The sequence below is a fragment of the Rhagoletis zephyria genome, unplaced genomic scaffold, assembly GCF_001687245.7.
Source record: "Rhagoletis zephyria isolate East Lansing unplaced genomic scaffold, Rhagoletis_zephyria_1.1 Rzeph_scaffold_00606, whole genome shotgun sequence".
NCBI classification, from domain to species: Eukaryota; Metazoa; Arthropoda; class Insecta; order Diptera; family Tephritidae; genus Rhagoletis; species Rhagoletis zephyria.
In genome coordinates, this window is record NW_016157690.1 from 33,212 (window position 1) to 49,504 (window position 16,293).

Sequence of the window (16,293 nt, forward strand, 5' to 3'; positions counted from 1 at the left end):
CTTCACTCCCTGGCGGCAACAATGATCCGGTTCTATAGTGAATCTGTCCTAGACGCTTTATAGTATAGTTGGTGGCAATTTCAAAATGGGTGCGTATCATTTTTCTATAGAAAAGCAATATAGATACACTTATTTCAGGCGAAATACCTTAAAAGCTTAAACGCATAATAAAATTGGAAAATCACATCCATTAGGCCAATCGTAACACAGGAGAGTACGATATACTTAATGGTGCAACAGGTCGATTTAATCTGACATTCACGGCACCTTTTCTCACTTAGCGATTTTTAGTAATCACGGAATCCATAGTAGAGTCTACGAGTTCTCGGGCAGCGGAGCTATTTTTCTTTTTTAAGTTGAGATTTTATTATTTTTGAAGAGAAAAATATTTTTTATGATATTAAAATAGTTAGGTTTCTTTCCTAATAAATTGTTGTTGAATATTATTTCCTCGCGTTTTTTTTTTTAATTTTCATTCATTAAATAGCGTCTAGCAGATGAATGAATGTATGTACATATGTATGTATGTATGGCATTGGTATTTTACGTCTACATTTACACAAATATGTGGAATTATATCAAGCTGCAACAAAATTGGAGTATAATAAATATTTATTATTAACAATAATGCAGATTTTTTGCATTATTTTTAAGATTCATTGATTTTAAATTTTGTTCCGACAGCATAAACTCGTCGGAGAGTATCTGTACGAATCTTTATTACGAACGGATTCAATGAAGGCTCTCTACGAATTTCGAATTTACGTTCGTAGCCATTGGTTCTGTGATAGCACTTTCGTAGATTTCACGAAAATCGAAGCTACAATGGATTCCGTGATAGCCCTGAATAACTCGACTCCAGCGCCACCTGGAAGCACTTTTTGTAATAGTATTGCTCTTACCGCGGGTTAAATTTTGAAACCAAACCGTCCAGAGACGCACTCAAACACACACAAAAAGTTTTGTTAAAATCCCGACACCCATTTAGGAGGATTTCACTCATAAACACACCTACAGAAGAATTATAAATACATTCAAATATAGCTAAAAGTCGGTACGTTTGTAGGCCCTACACTCTACCATGAACACTTCCAGAGATACTTAGTATAAATAATATCTTTTGTATGGGAGGTGCCACGGCCCCTTTTCCAATAGCTCCAATTTTCCTCAAAGAGTATGCGGTTGATTTCATATACCTCAATACCAAGTTCCAGTACTTTACCATGAATACTTTCAGAGATATGCAGTATGAAAAATTCGGTTTGTATGAGAGGTGCCGCTGTGGTGTAGTGGTAAGCAGTGCGCGCTTCCACGCGGGTTCAAGCCCTGGTCAAAGCAACATCGCAAAAAATGTAGAAAAGTTTTTTTTCTTAACAGCGGTCGTCCTCGGCAGGCAATGGCAAACCTCCGAGTGCATTTCTGCCATGAAAAACAGCTTCTCATAAAAATACAATCGCCGGTCGGAGACGGCGTAAAACTGTAGGTCCCTCCGCTTTGTGTGACAACATCAAGGCGCACGCCACAAATCGGAGGAGAAGCTCGGCCAAACACGAACATATGTGTAAGCGCCAATCTATTATTATTATTATTTATTATGAGAGGTTCCACGCCCCCTTTTCCAATAGCTCCAACTTTTCTCCAAGATTACGCGATTTTTCTCTATGAGATCCCCGTTCCAAGTTCTAATATTCTAGTTCGGTTAAGTTCGGTTTATATGTGAGGTGCCACGCCCCCTTTTCTCATATCTCCAATTTTTCTCCAAGAGTATTCTCACAAACTTTCTTTTCTTAAATCGTGAGAATACGTCAGAAATTTTTAGTATACTTTTGCAGTTATTCCCTTAACCGTTTATCGTTTAACTCCTTAACCTCCCTTTATGTTCGCCTATCGCCCGGATGTCACTTCTTCGTCACTATTGGAAGTTATCAAAGCGATACTAAAAGTGAAAGTACATACCATCCATTGCGACAGCGTCACCGCACCCGTCGCCATTACCGTCAACGATGCTTATGCGTCAAGTTACACACAATTCGTTTGACATTGCGCCCGAAAAATCATTAACTCGCTGATATTCATTGGAAAATTTGCATTTTACTTTTTCCCTTCTTCTATTAGGTTATCCTCCATTATTATTTACATTTCGCTTTTCCATAAATATTAAAATTTTCACAAACTGGAAAAATTTACTTTCAAACATGTAAACAAAACACTGAATAGTTGTCATTTGAAGCAAACGCATATGCCAGCTAATTTGTGCGGAACCGTCACCGTCAGCTTGTTCATGTAACTTACTTCATACAACTACACCGAATCAGCTTTTTTGACAACTGCCGGTGACGGTGACGGCGACGCAATGGACGTTATGCACTTTCCCTTTAACTCATTTCAGAAAAACAAAAAACATTTCTGTCGCTTTTCTATTTTCTTAAGAGGTGCTCGGACGATTTTTACTCTTTGAAGTTTTAAAAATTTACAAGGCAAATCTCGAAAGTTCAATCCATGGCGGAATTATACCAGGTGAAGTAATTAGTGCGAGAAGAAAGATTTTGACTGAAAATTTGACTATAAGGTAGCCGAATGTCAGAAAATAAAGCGAAAAAGCTGTTTTATTACTTCACCTGTTTATTGCGCCATGAATTCAATCAAACAAAATTATATTTTTGTTTTAAATTAAATTAAATTAAATTTTTCAGTTAACGTGCAAGCAATCATATTCAAATAACAAATAATAAAATTACGTTTAGATTTTAAACAGATGTGTTATTCGATTTATTATGTTAATGCCTATTTACCACACATTTTTGAAACTGAATTTTAAAATGTTTAGTTGGAATTTTATAAAATATAAGTGCATTTGAGCTAGCAATCTAAGCTGAAAGCAGGGTAAAAATGGCGTAAGTAACTCTGCGGCTGTGGTTGCAAGCTCAGAGGTACCCCAAATTTCCTATTAAGTTTTATCAAAAATGTAACCAACAGAAGAGTGTTCTTTAACACTTCAGTCTTTATCGCACACGTTAATGTCATTCCTATCAAAGTAGTTCCTAATTGCTGTATCGCTATCGTATCGATCATAAAGACGTGACTTCTCGATGGAACAGTTCTTCCCGGGAGCGGATAAGAATTCGAAAAAATAGCGATACCATCGGCGATGATTTTCACATAAGTAAATATCATGTCGAATTAGTAACTTCAGCAATAGAAAATGCTGGCAGGGTTTTCACAAAATTTAAAATGTACATGCGTATTGCCATGAAAATTGTGTTGTTAGCTTCGTGTTGCCAACATGTTGCAAGCTTTTTCACAGCGTGAACAGAATACTACTTTGTTGTGGAACTTCACACTTATTTCACAGAAAGAAATTTTATATGCAATTTGACAGCCTTTTCACGTGAAACAGGAACAGAATACTATGCTTAACAAAAGAAACTGGCGTTATACGTACATACATCAGAAGTCATGTTTGTATTACTTAAATAAATTATTTTGTATTGAAAAATGTTGCCTTACATTGTAACATTTGCACTAGGTTACTCTTCGTCTTGAAAAATGGAAGAAAACGGGCCAACATTATTTCGAAAAAAATAAAACGCCATTAATTTATATCAAACAAGCCGGTGGCTTTTTAAGTTTTTAACAATTCAACAATTTAACTGTATCTTGATGTCCATATATTCGAAACTCCTGTTTTTAATGTCCTACTCACTCTCTCACATGCCTGTCTCAAAGCAATAATAAGACGAAGATACTTTGTTAATGGTTTGACGATAGACGCATAATCCCGCATAAACCTCCTATAGTATCCTGAAAAACCCAAGAAAGAGCACAATGCTCGAAGTGTTTCCGGCATATTATAGTCAATTATATCCTTAATCTTATTTGGACATATTTTTATCCCTTTTTTGGGAGACAATAAAACCGAGAAATTCAACCTCCTTCTTAAAGAATTGTCTTTTCTGCTGAAACTCGCATTCCAGCTTTTTCAACTTCCTTAATACCCTATCAACATGTTGAATATGAGACTTTTCGTCCCTCGAAAATATGATTATATCATCCATATAAACTTGCCAACTTTGGCCCGTTAGAAAATACTAGGTGCATTCTTTAAACCGAATGGCAACCTATTAAACTCATATTTTCCATTATTAATGCTGAAGGCTGCTTTTCCGCGGTCCTTCTCTTCAAGGATTATCTGGTGGAAGCCAGATTTAAAGTGGTAAAAAATTTGGAACTACCCAGATTTGCTAGTATGGTAAGAATATCTGGTATAGGATATCTATCCGCAATCGTTTTTTCGTTTTATTTTCGAGTCGATTACCATTCGGAGCTTTTGTTTACCTTATTCATCCATGCCTTTTTTATTCACAACGTGGACCGGAGAATTGTAAGCTGAACTAGACTTCCTGATAATACCGTCCTTCAACAATGTTTCTATTTCCTTATAAATGAATCCTGCCGCGGAAACCGGGTATGAATAAGATCGAGTATAAATTGGTTCTGAGGAAGTAGTACGAATTTTTGCTTTGACCGTAGTATTATATGGTAAAGCTCGGTTAGGTTCGGCAAAAGCCTTCAAGTTCTTTTTAATCATAGAGTCAAACTAATCTTTCCCAATAGCTGAGACTGAGTCCCTATCCAAACATATGGAGTTTACCTGCTGGCATTTTGTTATTTAATTTTTCTTTCCCACCCTCGTAAAATAAATGTTCCGATTTCGTATAAATTTTAGCTCCTACTTCGTTTAGGAAATCATATCCTGCTATACCATCGAAGCTTTTTAAAATTGGGAGAATAGAGAAAGTTGATTTTTTTCCCAAAAGGAAAACCTTGCATTTTTTTTTTTTGAGATTACACCCATTTATTGATTCGACCTTAAGCTGTCTCTTCACAGGTATAACTCCCTTTAAGCTTAAATTTTTCAATTAACAGTCTAAGCTCCCGCCCCTCCGACCTCTTCTTGGCAATGTAGGGTAGGAGCGAACTTACGCAAAAAAAATCATTTAATGTTCCATCGCAAAATTGGAAGCGATCTCGATATCTGAATCACTGTCACGATCCACAGTACCTTTTTCTGGTAGATCTACCTCTTGGGATGTCTTCAAATGGTTCGTACGTTGCACCTTTGGTTTTCGTGAATTTACTGAATACCCTTGTTGTTCACGATCCCGTTTATACGCGTATTGATTAGCTTCCCTTTTGGGATGCCCTCGCAATGCCTTATCCTTTTTATAACCCTGGTTGGACTGGTTTGTACGTCGGAATGCAGAAGATCCGCGGTCCACCTCCATTGGAGTAGGAGTGTCCTCAGGCGTTTGGGGAGTGCTTGGATAATTGTTCTGATATTTTGGGCTATCTGAATTTGCTACGCTGTTAACCGCAAATATTCTTTACTAACTCCTGGGCAGTAGCCAGCGTAGAAAGCAAATCTTTTGGATTGGCCCAAAATAGAATATCACATAACAGCCGCTTTAGGCCGGAAATAAAGACCCTTAATGCATTTTCTCTAGCTCTATCATTGAGCGCTTCGGAAAGCTCCCTGTTGTTGGAGTGAGTCATTATATTTTTATTCGTTATGAGTGTTAATTGTTTGTCCGCCGTGTCATAATATTGACAGAGTGACAAATTTCCCTGCCTTAAGACACTGAGTTCTGTTTCCAAAACATGTAACGGTCTCTTTTCCGCGTATGTTTTATCCAACCTGGCTATTATAGCTTTAAAATTCAATACAGTTGAAAAGGAAGCGAGCGATGCGTTCGCTGAGCCCACTATCTGGTTTCGAAAAGTACCCATTGCAATATAATATTGCTCCGAACCCTCCGTGTAGTAGCCGATGGCGAATTCCGCTGCGGAACGCCAGGCCGGATAGGATGCGGTATCCCCCTTAAACTCTTGCAAGGATTTTATTAGATCCATATTTGCGTTGCTGTTAACCACAGCTGGATCTATTTTTACAGGAAGATAATTCTCCGCAAATGGCGGCTCTAAGCGCCGAAGTGTTTGCATAACTTCACCTAACTGGGCATTAAATTCTCTTCTATTTTGTTCATGTTCTTGTCTCAGAGTCTCGATTATCTGCTCTCTAGTTACACTCATTTCGATATTAATTTAGAAAAACTCACAATATAAATAAATTGCCCTTTTCTACACTTATTTCACTGGATCACACGAAAAATCGAACAATTACTTACAATAGTATTTGCATTGCAGTATAGTATTAAAGCAGGTTCTCCTTGTATCCTTCCAGTCAATATCCTGTTACTGCTTGCTGTCTTGTGTCCTTCTAGTTAATATCCATGCTGTAGGGGGAATTGCCAGGTGAGATAGTTCCTTGCCAGTTGGGCGCCACTTTGCCAAATACAGCTTTATTCTCTTGATGTCAATCCAGAACTAAACTTTATTCACTTACAATCTACCCTAGTTCCCTACATGCGGTTTGTAACTACTCGCTGATTGGTCGATGTGTGTGTATTGGTGTAGATGCGCTGCCCGCTCTGGCTGACTTAGTATCGATGCGCCGGTAGCTTTGTTTGTGTGTTGGTATGAATTCATTGCCGACTGTCCTACCGAAAGCTGCCCAAAGTCACGTACGCTATCAGGTGTTCGTTTTGGAATATAATTGAACGGTAAGACAAGCGTGGGAGTGATTCTGAAGAATTGTCGATCAGCTTGGCAGGTGTGAAGTCCATTTACAAATATCGTGCAGGCGTGGGAGTAAGCTGTACGATCTATTTACAAATAACCAAGAACGTGGGAGTGATTCTAAGGAATCATCAAACCGCTGTTTTAGCTTTGCAGCTGTGCAATACGCTAACTTGCATAAATGCTGAAAAATACTCCTCCGACAAAACCTCTTTTTGGCCAGAATAGTAGTAACATAGAAGCTACTATAAATAATTTTATGAAAGTTATGCAGAAGCAAATGATGGCAATGCAGAGCATGGTACAAGATTTGATTAAAAATCAAAATCTATTACTTCAGGCCATTTGAGCTAAACCATGAATAATCTCAAAATTTGTTTTTGGAAATCGAACGGGCTAACTCAGCATAAAAACGAACTAGAAATTTTCCTAGAGCGCTTTCATATAGACGTTTTTCTTGTATCTGAAAACCACCTTACGCAATTTAATAACTTTCAAATTAATGGGTACAAATTCTATGATACTAACCATCCACAAGGTAAAGCCCGAGGTGGAACAGCCATTCTCATTCGTAACAGAATAAAGCACTATGAATTAGAACCGCAAAGTGATGAGTTCATTCATAATACTGCAATACACATAGATGACCACTTGGGTGGCCTTACTGTATCTGCAATATATTGCCCCCCTCGTCATAACATAACGGAAAAACAATTTGATGACTTTTTCCTAAAGTTTGGCAGTAAGTTTATTGTAGCAGGAGACTACAATGCCAGACATACATTCTGGGGGTCTAGATTGATTACACCAAAGGGTAGAAATCTATATAAAGTAATCTAGAACAGAGGATTTGACGTATTGTCTAATGGTCAGCCAACGTATTGGACCTCCAAAAATACTCGATCTTATTGACTTTGGTGTAACAAAGGGTATTGCGCGAGACCAAGTTAATACAGAAGCATTATTTAATCTCTCATCAGATCATTCACCCTGCCTCATAACATTATCAATGTTTCTTAACTATGAAGAAAAACAAAAAATCTTACAAATAAGCACACAAACTGGTTATAATACAAAAAGTATATCAGTTCGCACATTGACCCGCAAATTCTTATTCGGACTAAGAATGATATCGACAGGGCAGTTGAAAATCTCACACCCTCGCCCTTTATGTATTTTATACTGGAAAAACAAGTTTTCGTAGAAACGGTATAAAGTTTTTGAAAATCAATATTTTTCGATCGAAGAGCTCTGCTTCTCTTCAGGAGATTTCCAATAATAATATCCAATTGTTTATTTAACCATTTTAATACTAACGATTTTTTATTGGCCCCCCATTGCATTTTAAATGTAGGGTCTTTGGAGGACCTATAAAATATAGTTACCATTAAAAAATTCTTAAATAAACAAGTGGGTTTTATTGGGAATCTCCTAAAGAAAAACAGAGTTTTCCGATGGATACATCTTGATTTTTAAGAATTCTATACTATTTCTATGAAAAGTTGTTTTTTCCCCATATAAAATACATGGCATACTTTGAGCACTTTGAGCAGTCTCTAAATATTTTTTGATTTCAAAATAAAAAATGGGTCTATAACATTTTTCGGTATAGAACAATCCTAATAGGTGGTGGCATTAAAATTTTTTCACACAGTTGGTTGCGGTCATCGTAGGAATGCTAGCCTTTTGATAAAAGTCATTGGTAGCATCAATTGTATTTTTTACACCGACATTCCCCGACTTTTTTTATTCGCGTTTTGCAAAAAAATAGTTGCAGAACTTGTTTCATGCTCGGCAACTTTGCGCCTTTGAGTTCACTTTCACATTTTCCAAATAAAAAAAATTGTATAGTCATCGGATCGGAATTGTTTCCTGGATGGGCTTACCGATGTTGCGGCCATTTTACCTTTTCTGTATTAGTTCAATTTAATTTTTGTAAAAAAAATGCCGTTCACGCTTGACTTTTCGCAAACATCGGATTATAGGACTGCCGCTTGGTTGAAATTAGTGATTTGTGTTTTTTCGTACTTCTAAGGCCTTGCAATTCTATGATGATGCGTTATTTTAACCGATTTGAAACTTAAATGACATTTTGGAAAAGCTATTTCATGAAATTTTCGATAAAAACGCACACAATAAAACTTCGCCATCTTAAAATTATAAAATATGAAAATTCATAAAAACTAGCTTCAATTTCGTCACTTTTCGGTCCAACCCGGAACTCCTAAGGGTTATCTTAAGGCTTTAAAAATAATTTCATATTTATTTTTATACCCAACCTCATATTTTTCCGTGCGAAAACCTTTGGTTTTCAAAAATCGGTTTATTAAGGCCACTCTAGTGTACATAGTGCTTGAAAATATCCATTTTTCCCTTACCTTTAACCTTTAAGCGTGGGCAACAATGATGTTTTGTAATTAAGGCAGAATTGAATATGCGCTATCTGGGAGCACAAAAAAAAACACGATTACCACAGAAACGAAAGTTGAAACGAGCTAGGCGATGGGAATCGCTTACCCTTTCGCTTCAAGAAGGCCTTATTTTAACATGGGCATGTCATTGGCGGTAAGCCTTTACCCGCAGCATTACCTTCGAACGAAGGGAGAACGCATGGATAAACAGAATCCAGAGAAGCGAACAAAGAATGCCTTACAGAGAAACTAATGTACAATGCCTAGATAAGTACATACTTATTTATATTAAATTGAAATCAGAAAATGTCTTTAAAGATTAAAATTAATTAAAATTTTTATAAATCAGTTTTTATACATACATACAGTGGCTCACAGAAGTATTTTGCATAATTACTTGTATGCACAAATTTCAAATTTCTTATGCACTAAATATCCGAGCTTACTAAATAAAATGCGTACTCCAATTATTGAGCATTTTCTTAGGAAATGGGCTACACGGCGTGCACAAAAATTGTACCGTTAGTTACATACAACAAAAAACGTGCGTAGCAATGGAATTCTGTGCTCACAAGAGTATTTTGCTTTTTGTTTTTGAAACCGTTACTGGGCGCAGTTTCGTTTGTTTTTCTATTTTCGCTGAAGTGGTGGTTACTAGTGTGTTTTATCATCAATTTTGCTAGTTACTGAATTCATTTCATTTGTAATTGTGGTACTGTGCACATCGAAAATGCCAAAGGGTAATAAATTAACTACATCTGAAAAAAATATTATTTTATACCTTCACAATGAAGGCAAACCTACGAGATATATTTGTAATATGTTTACTCGATGTCGCCAAACGATCGAAAACGTAATTCAACGGTGTAAAGAACGCGGTAATTTAGAAAATATAACGCGTGTTGGTCGACCAAAGTTGCTGACAGTGAGAGAAGAACGCCAAATATTAAAAGAAAATCGCCAAAACCCACATTTATCAGCCCCAAAAATTAATGACAAAATAAAGGCAACCCTTCACACTCAAGTATCCGATGAGAAGGTGCGCAGAGTACTCAGAAGTAACAATATCCACGGTCGTGCAGCGCGGAAAAAGCCACTAATTACAAAAGTTAATAAAGAAAAGCGACTTCTATTCGCCAACACCTATAAAACAAAAGGTTTTGAGTTTTGGAAAACCGTGATCTTTAGTGACGAGAGCATATACAACATTTTCGGACCGGACGGTCGTCGTATGGTATGGCGGAAGAAAAATTAGGAGCTGCGAATCAAAAATATTAAATCCACTGTTAAGCACGGCGGAGGTTCTGTCATGGTGTGGGGTTGTATGTCGGCTCAGGGAGTTGGAAAACTAGTGTTTATAGATGGAACGATGGATAAACATCTTTATTTGTCCATTCTCAAGGACAACTTACATTCCAGTGTTGAAAAAATGGGTATGTCAACTAACGAGTTTTTATTTCAACACGACAACGATCCCTAACATACAGCTCATGATGTTAAAATGTGGATACTTTTCAACACAAAACATTTGCCAACACCTCCCCAAAGTCCCGATATCAACCCCATAGAAAATCTTTGGGCTTATCTCGAAGATAGAGTGCGGGGACACAAAATTTCGTCAAAGAGTGACCTGAAAGCTGTTTTGCTCGAAGAATGGGAAAAAATACCTCCTGAATTTTGTCGAAAATTGATAGAATCTATTCCAAGACGCTTGGAGGCGGTTTCCAAAAATAATGGCTATCATACAAAATATTGAATAGATAGAATATCGTATATTTATTCACCACCTAGTCAAAAGCAAAATACTTTTGTGAGCAATGAATTATGATTTTTTTAAGTTTTGTTACGTTTACATGAANATTTTATCAACCTGTCAAATACTTAACATAAAAAATAAAATCAAATAAATTCAAAGGTTTACTTAATCGTCTTCTCATGCAAAATACTTCTGTGAGTCACTGTATGTATGTATTTAGGTATTTAGATTTTCTTAAAAATCGGTATGTACATACATGCATACTTAATAAAGCTTAAAATTGTACTTCCTCACGCTTGTACTTCGCTTGATTGACTGACTTCAACTTCGCTGTAAATTGAACAAAGCAAAACATGATTTTTATGCGAGACAAATTTCCACAGAAAGTAACGGTAGAAACAGAATTTTTGGATATTCGTTCTATTTTTCAGCTGACTACGATGCAGCATTCTACTTTGCATTCTCCCAAATGAAGCAAAGAAGCGAAATAAAAAAAAAATATTGTAGGACATTCTACTTTGCATTCCCTTAAATGAAGCAGAGAAGCGAAACAAATAAAATATTGTAGGACATTCTACTTTGCATTCCCCGAATTGAATCAAAGAAGCGAATTAAAAAATATATATATTATAGGACATTCTACTTTGCATTCCCCGAAATGAAACAAAGAAGCGAAATAAATAAAATATTGTAGGACATTCTACTTTGCATTCCCCGAATTGAATCAAAGAAGCGAATTAAAAAATATATATATTATAGGACATTCTACTTTGCATTCCCCGAAATGAAACAAAGAAGCGAAATAAATAAAATATTGTAGGACATTCTACTTTGCATTACCGGCAATGCCTAAAAAAAGCGAAGAAATTCGAAGGCACTATAACGCTATGCTTTCTAGAACACGTTACCACTAAAAGCGATTACCGATATTTTGCTGGGCTGTAACATTTATTCTATGTGTTGGCACTATATCCAAACACAAACGACTTAAACTTAATACATTCATAACAAACATTTATGACGAAAATCCTCGCTACGGCCATCTTTAGAAAAAATATATTCGTTTAAAATAAAAATAAGCGAAATCGACCCAATTTTATATAACCCTGCCTGACATGAAAATTTTCTCCGCGATAAGGCTAGTAGCCATTTCTAACCGATTTTGGATCGCTTGGTCAAAAATGAAAACATATATATTTGAATTTTAAGAAAACAAGGCAAATAACAAAATCAGCTAAAAACGGCAATTTTTTATTTTTTTTGCAAAACGGCTAACAAATCGGCTGCCGGCTAAATCGAAATTTCTCCGGCTGTTTGCTATCGCAACCGGCTAAATCTAGCCGGAAAACGACTGAAATGGCAACACTGTTCTCCACTTATGTTAGAACAAACATATATAACAGCTTTTTTCGAAAGTTGAAAATTGCTCTGAAATCTAATGATATTTTTTTTAATAACTAACAAATAAAACTTATTCCAGTTACTCACATTATCGACTTCACCTCCAGAGGATTGGAAGCATCTCTCAATTGCGTACTGTAGCCTCTATGCGAGTTTCAACAATTTATTCATTTGAATTTATGTAAAACGTAATTGAGGTTAAAGGAAACATGTTTTTTCTCAATTTTGTATGGTTTATGGAAGTTTTCGCGACTTTTAAGGTACAAAATGTTTGCTTTGAAAATATTTTAGCTAGAAAAAAACAGCTGTTTCATTTAAATTCACAATAAATGGCAAACAAATACCACTGTCATTCACAATCTATCGGGCGTGTGGAAACCATAATACGAAAACTCATTTTATACGATACGCTTGCAAGCGCTTATCGTCTATCGTATGAAAATTCATAATAGGGGGGTTAATCTCATCCCAAAGCCTAAAAAGCAGCCAAACGATCCAAACAACTATCGTCCCATCTGCATGCTCGATTCAATGGGGAAGATCCTCGAAAGAATTAGCCATGATCGCGTCCAAAATGCTATTGAAGCATCTGGTGGTTTGTCAACCCACCAGTTCGGCTTTTGTAAATCAAAGTCCATCATTGATGCGATAAAAGTAGTCAGATACCTTGTTTACACCGACACATAAAACGCTTTGACCCAGTTCGCTGTGATTCAAAACGGATGCATAAACTAAATTTCAAAACGCGTTGAAATTGAAAAGTGTATTGACTTCAATTTGTTTTCAAATCGGTTTTTTGTTTCTCACATCAGTTAGAAAGCAAGTATAAACGCATCACTCATTTCACGTGAAGTGAAAATAGGCTGGTTTTCTTTATACAGCCCGTTTTAAATTCGAATTATTGTAATAATAAATTACAATTATTGTTTGTTTCCATTTCGGTCAGCCGCGCAAATTATTTATTAAAAAAAAGTCGTATAAAAATTGCAGATTTTGTTTACTTTTGAAAACGACTTTATCGAGTGCGCTATAAAGACAGGGGTGTAAATGCTGTAAAGAAATATATGTTGAGTATAATCGGTTTTTTGTTAATGCGGTTCTTGTGTAGGTATAAACAAGGTAAGAGACCTGTCCGCAAAAGCAATTGCAGGCAAACCCTGGAAGGGAGGAACAATAAAATAGTCCTTAATAGTTACTCTCGATATTGGCCCCTATTATGAGTTGCATTCGATTTTCGATCTTCGCTGGCTATCGAAGATCGAAGATCGAAAGTGAAATTCGTGTTATGAGCTATGCAAGCGTGTCGAAATTTTCGTTGAGTATCGAATTTTCTGTCGAACAGAATTTTGCTTTCGTTGGCATAGCGAAATGTTAGAAAATTTAAAAATTGTATGATTTTGCATTTGTTTTCTTACTTTTTGGCGGCTAGACACTAATTTTTAACAATTTGTATTAATTTCAAGCAGTTCTAACGTCGTGCATAGTAAACACAAGCTCGAAAGTCTGGTTTTACATATGAAAGAAAATCCCTATACGCTGTTGGCACGATCTCTGAAAACAAAATCATGGAGCTGTTTATAGCTTTAATATATTTTAGATAGATTTGGATCACAAAATTTTTTGAATATCGTTACCTTAATATAGAAAGGCCCTAACTCATATAGTTTCTGAAATGCAAAAAAGCCGTAACTGACTGAAATTTTTAATTGCTTAAAATGATTTGGGGACACATAATTCCATGAAATAAATCATAATCAATCAAAACGGGAATTTGGGATTTTTACTTAGTTACGGCTTTTTGTATTTCAGCGACGATGTGGCCTTTCTATATTAAGGCAACGATATATTGTATGTCAAAATATATTCGAAAGAATGCAAAGTAGAATGTCCTACAATATTTTATTTGTTTCGCTTCTCTGCTTCATTTAAGGGAATGCAAAGTAGAATGTCCTACAATATTTTTTTTTATTTCGCTTCTTTGCTTCATCTCGGGGAATGCAAAGTAGAATGCTGCATCGTAGTCAGCTGAAAAATAGAACGAATATCCAAAAATTTCCTTTCTACCGTTACTTTCTGTAGAAATTTGTCTCGCATAAAAATCATGTTTTGCTTTGTTCAATTTACAGCGAAGTTGAAGTCAGTCAATCAAGCGAAGTACAAGATTGAGGAAGTACAATTTTAAGCTTTATTAAATATGCATGTATGTACATAGCGATTTTTAAGAAAATCTAAATACCTAAATACATACATACATATGTATGTATAAAAACTGATTTATAAAAATTTTAATTAATTTTAATCTTTTAAGACATTTTCTGATTTCAATTTAATATAAACAAGTATGTACTTGTCTAGGCATTCTACATTAGTTTCTCTGTAAGGCATTCTTTGTTCGCTTCTCTGGATTCTGTTTATCCGTGCGTTCTCCCTTCGTTTGAAGGTAATGCTGCGGGTAAGGGCTTACCTCCAATGACATGCCCATGTTAAAGTAAGGCCTTCTTGAAGCGAAAGGGTAAGCGATTCCCATCGCCTAGCTCGTTTCCACTTTCGTTTCTGCGGTAATCGTGTTTTTTGCTGAGTATGTACGTATATATGCATACGTATTTTTCATTTTAGGGAGCTACATACATATTTACGTAGTATCTATGTATGTACTACATAGTACGTACTTGTTTGGCATTTCATTTTTATTAATACGAAAAATATTGAATGTGCTTACGAACATACAAATTTGTACATACAAACATACGTATAAATAAACTTCATTTGAAAGCAAACTCGAAAGAAGTGAACAAAGTTATTCAGATTTCAATTAATTTTTTTTAGTAAACAGTAATTACTCAGGACCTGATTAATCAGGATCTGATTTATCAATTTATTCGATTAATACGGATTATGATTAATTAAAAAACTGATTAACCGATTAATCGCACATTTCTAATTTTAATTATATAAAAAATGAATTGCGCGCTTGAAAGCTGTAGGAATCTTATAAATTTGTGGATTGAGTGAAATTGTTCAAATTTTCTCCTTTATTAGATATAAATGGTTAGGAGCTTGTGACGTGAAGGAATAAAATCTTCCCGAAGCACGATTTGTTTGTTCAAAGCAAAATATTTCTCAATTTTAGAGGTTTTGGAGAAACTGAATCGTATGTACTGTATACTTGTATACATATATATGTAAAAAGGGATAGCGGTCACAGCAGCGGCCGTCGATTTAAATCCCGGGATTGCTGGAAACAATTTTTTTGTTAGCCAAATAAACTTTTATCACAAATATCCCCTCTCAAGGGCAAAACAAGAATTTTTTTCAACCCATTTCCATCAACAGAAGGAATAAATTTGCTTCGCTCAAAATGGAATAGGTGATGCACTTATATATTTATTTTTTACTTAAATGTGTTAACTTTTTTATTATTACTTAAATATACTGATAATATCTTAAATTGATCTCAATCAGTGATTTAAAAAATTTTATATAGTTACGTAGGCAGTTACTGCTGTACCAAATACAGTCACTTACAAAAATATTTTGCATAGATTTTTTTTGCAATATTCAAAATATTTTTCATGGTATTTTTTTGTTAATTAAAAAAATATATAGCTCATTTTACAACAAAAATCATGTAAATCAAAGTTTCACACTTTAGAGAAAGTTGGTTTAAGTTCACCAAATTATCATCAAAATATCAAACTTTTTAATCATAATTTAAAAAAAAATTCTATTATGCAGTTTTATAGCCCATTAAATTTAATAAAATAAAGTGCAATTTTAAAGTTGCTAAAAACTCCCTTGATTTTTGAATTTTTTTTACTGACGATGATGGGCATTTCCTTCCTTATAACGAATTTTTTTGTGGCAAAAAAAAATATAAAATGTCAACGGGATGTTTTAGCAACTTCAAAATTGCACATGCGTATATATTTTTTTAAATTAACAAAAAAAAATACCATGAAGAATATTCCGAATATTGCAAAAAAAAAAATCTATGCAAAATATTTCTGGTAGTGACCGTATATGCATTTGTACTTGTAGTACAAAAACTATGTTATAAATTAATGAGGATATGTACATACATACATATAT

General features: G+C 35.1%; 1 protein-coding gene and 1 long non-coding RNA gene across 2 annotated transcripts in view; both read right to left on the reverse strand.

Moving 5' to 3' along the window:
• Stt3B (catalytic subunit 3B of the oligosaccharyltransferase complex) overlaps nucleotides 1-16,293 on the reverse strand; it is a 146,777-nt gene that overhangs the window by 19,984 nt on the left and 110,500 nt on the right. The window lies entirely within an intron of this gene.
• The window catches only part of LOC108360682 (uncharacterized), a 14,566-nt gene continuing 10,551 nt past the window's right edge, over nucleotides 12,279-16,293 (reverse strand). Inside the window, exon 3 of the long non-coding RNA XR_001847165.1 lies at nucleotides 12,279-12,666. This is a non-coding gene — a long non-coding RNA (uncharacterized LOC108360682). The remainder of the gene's footprint in view (nucleotides 12,667-16,293) is intronic.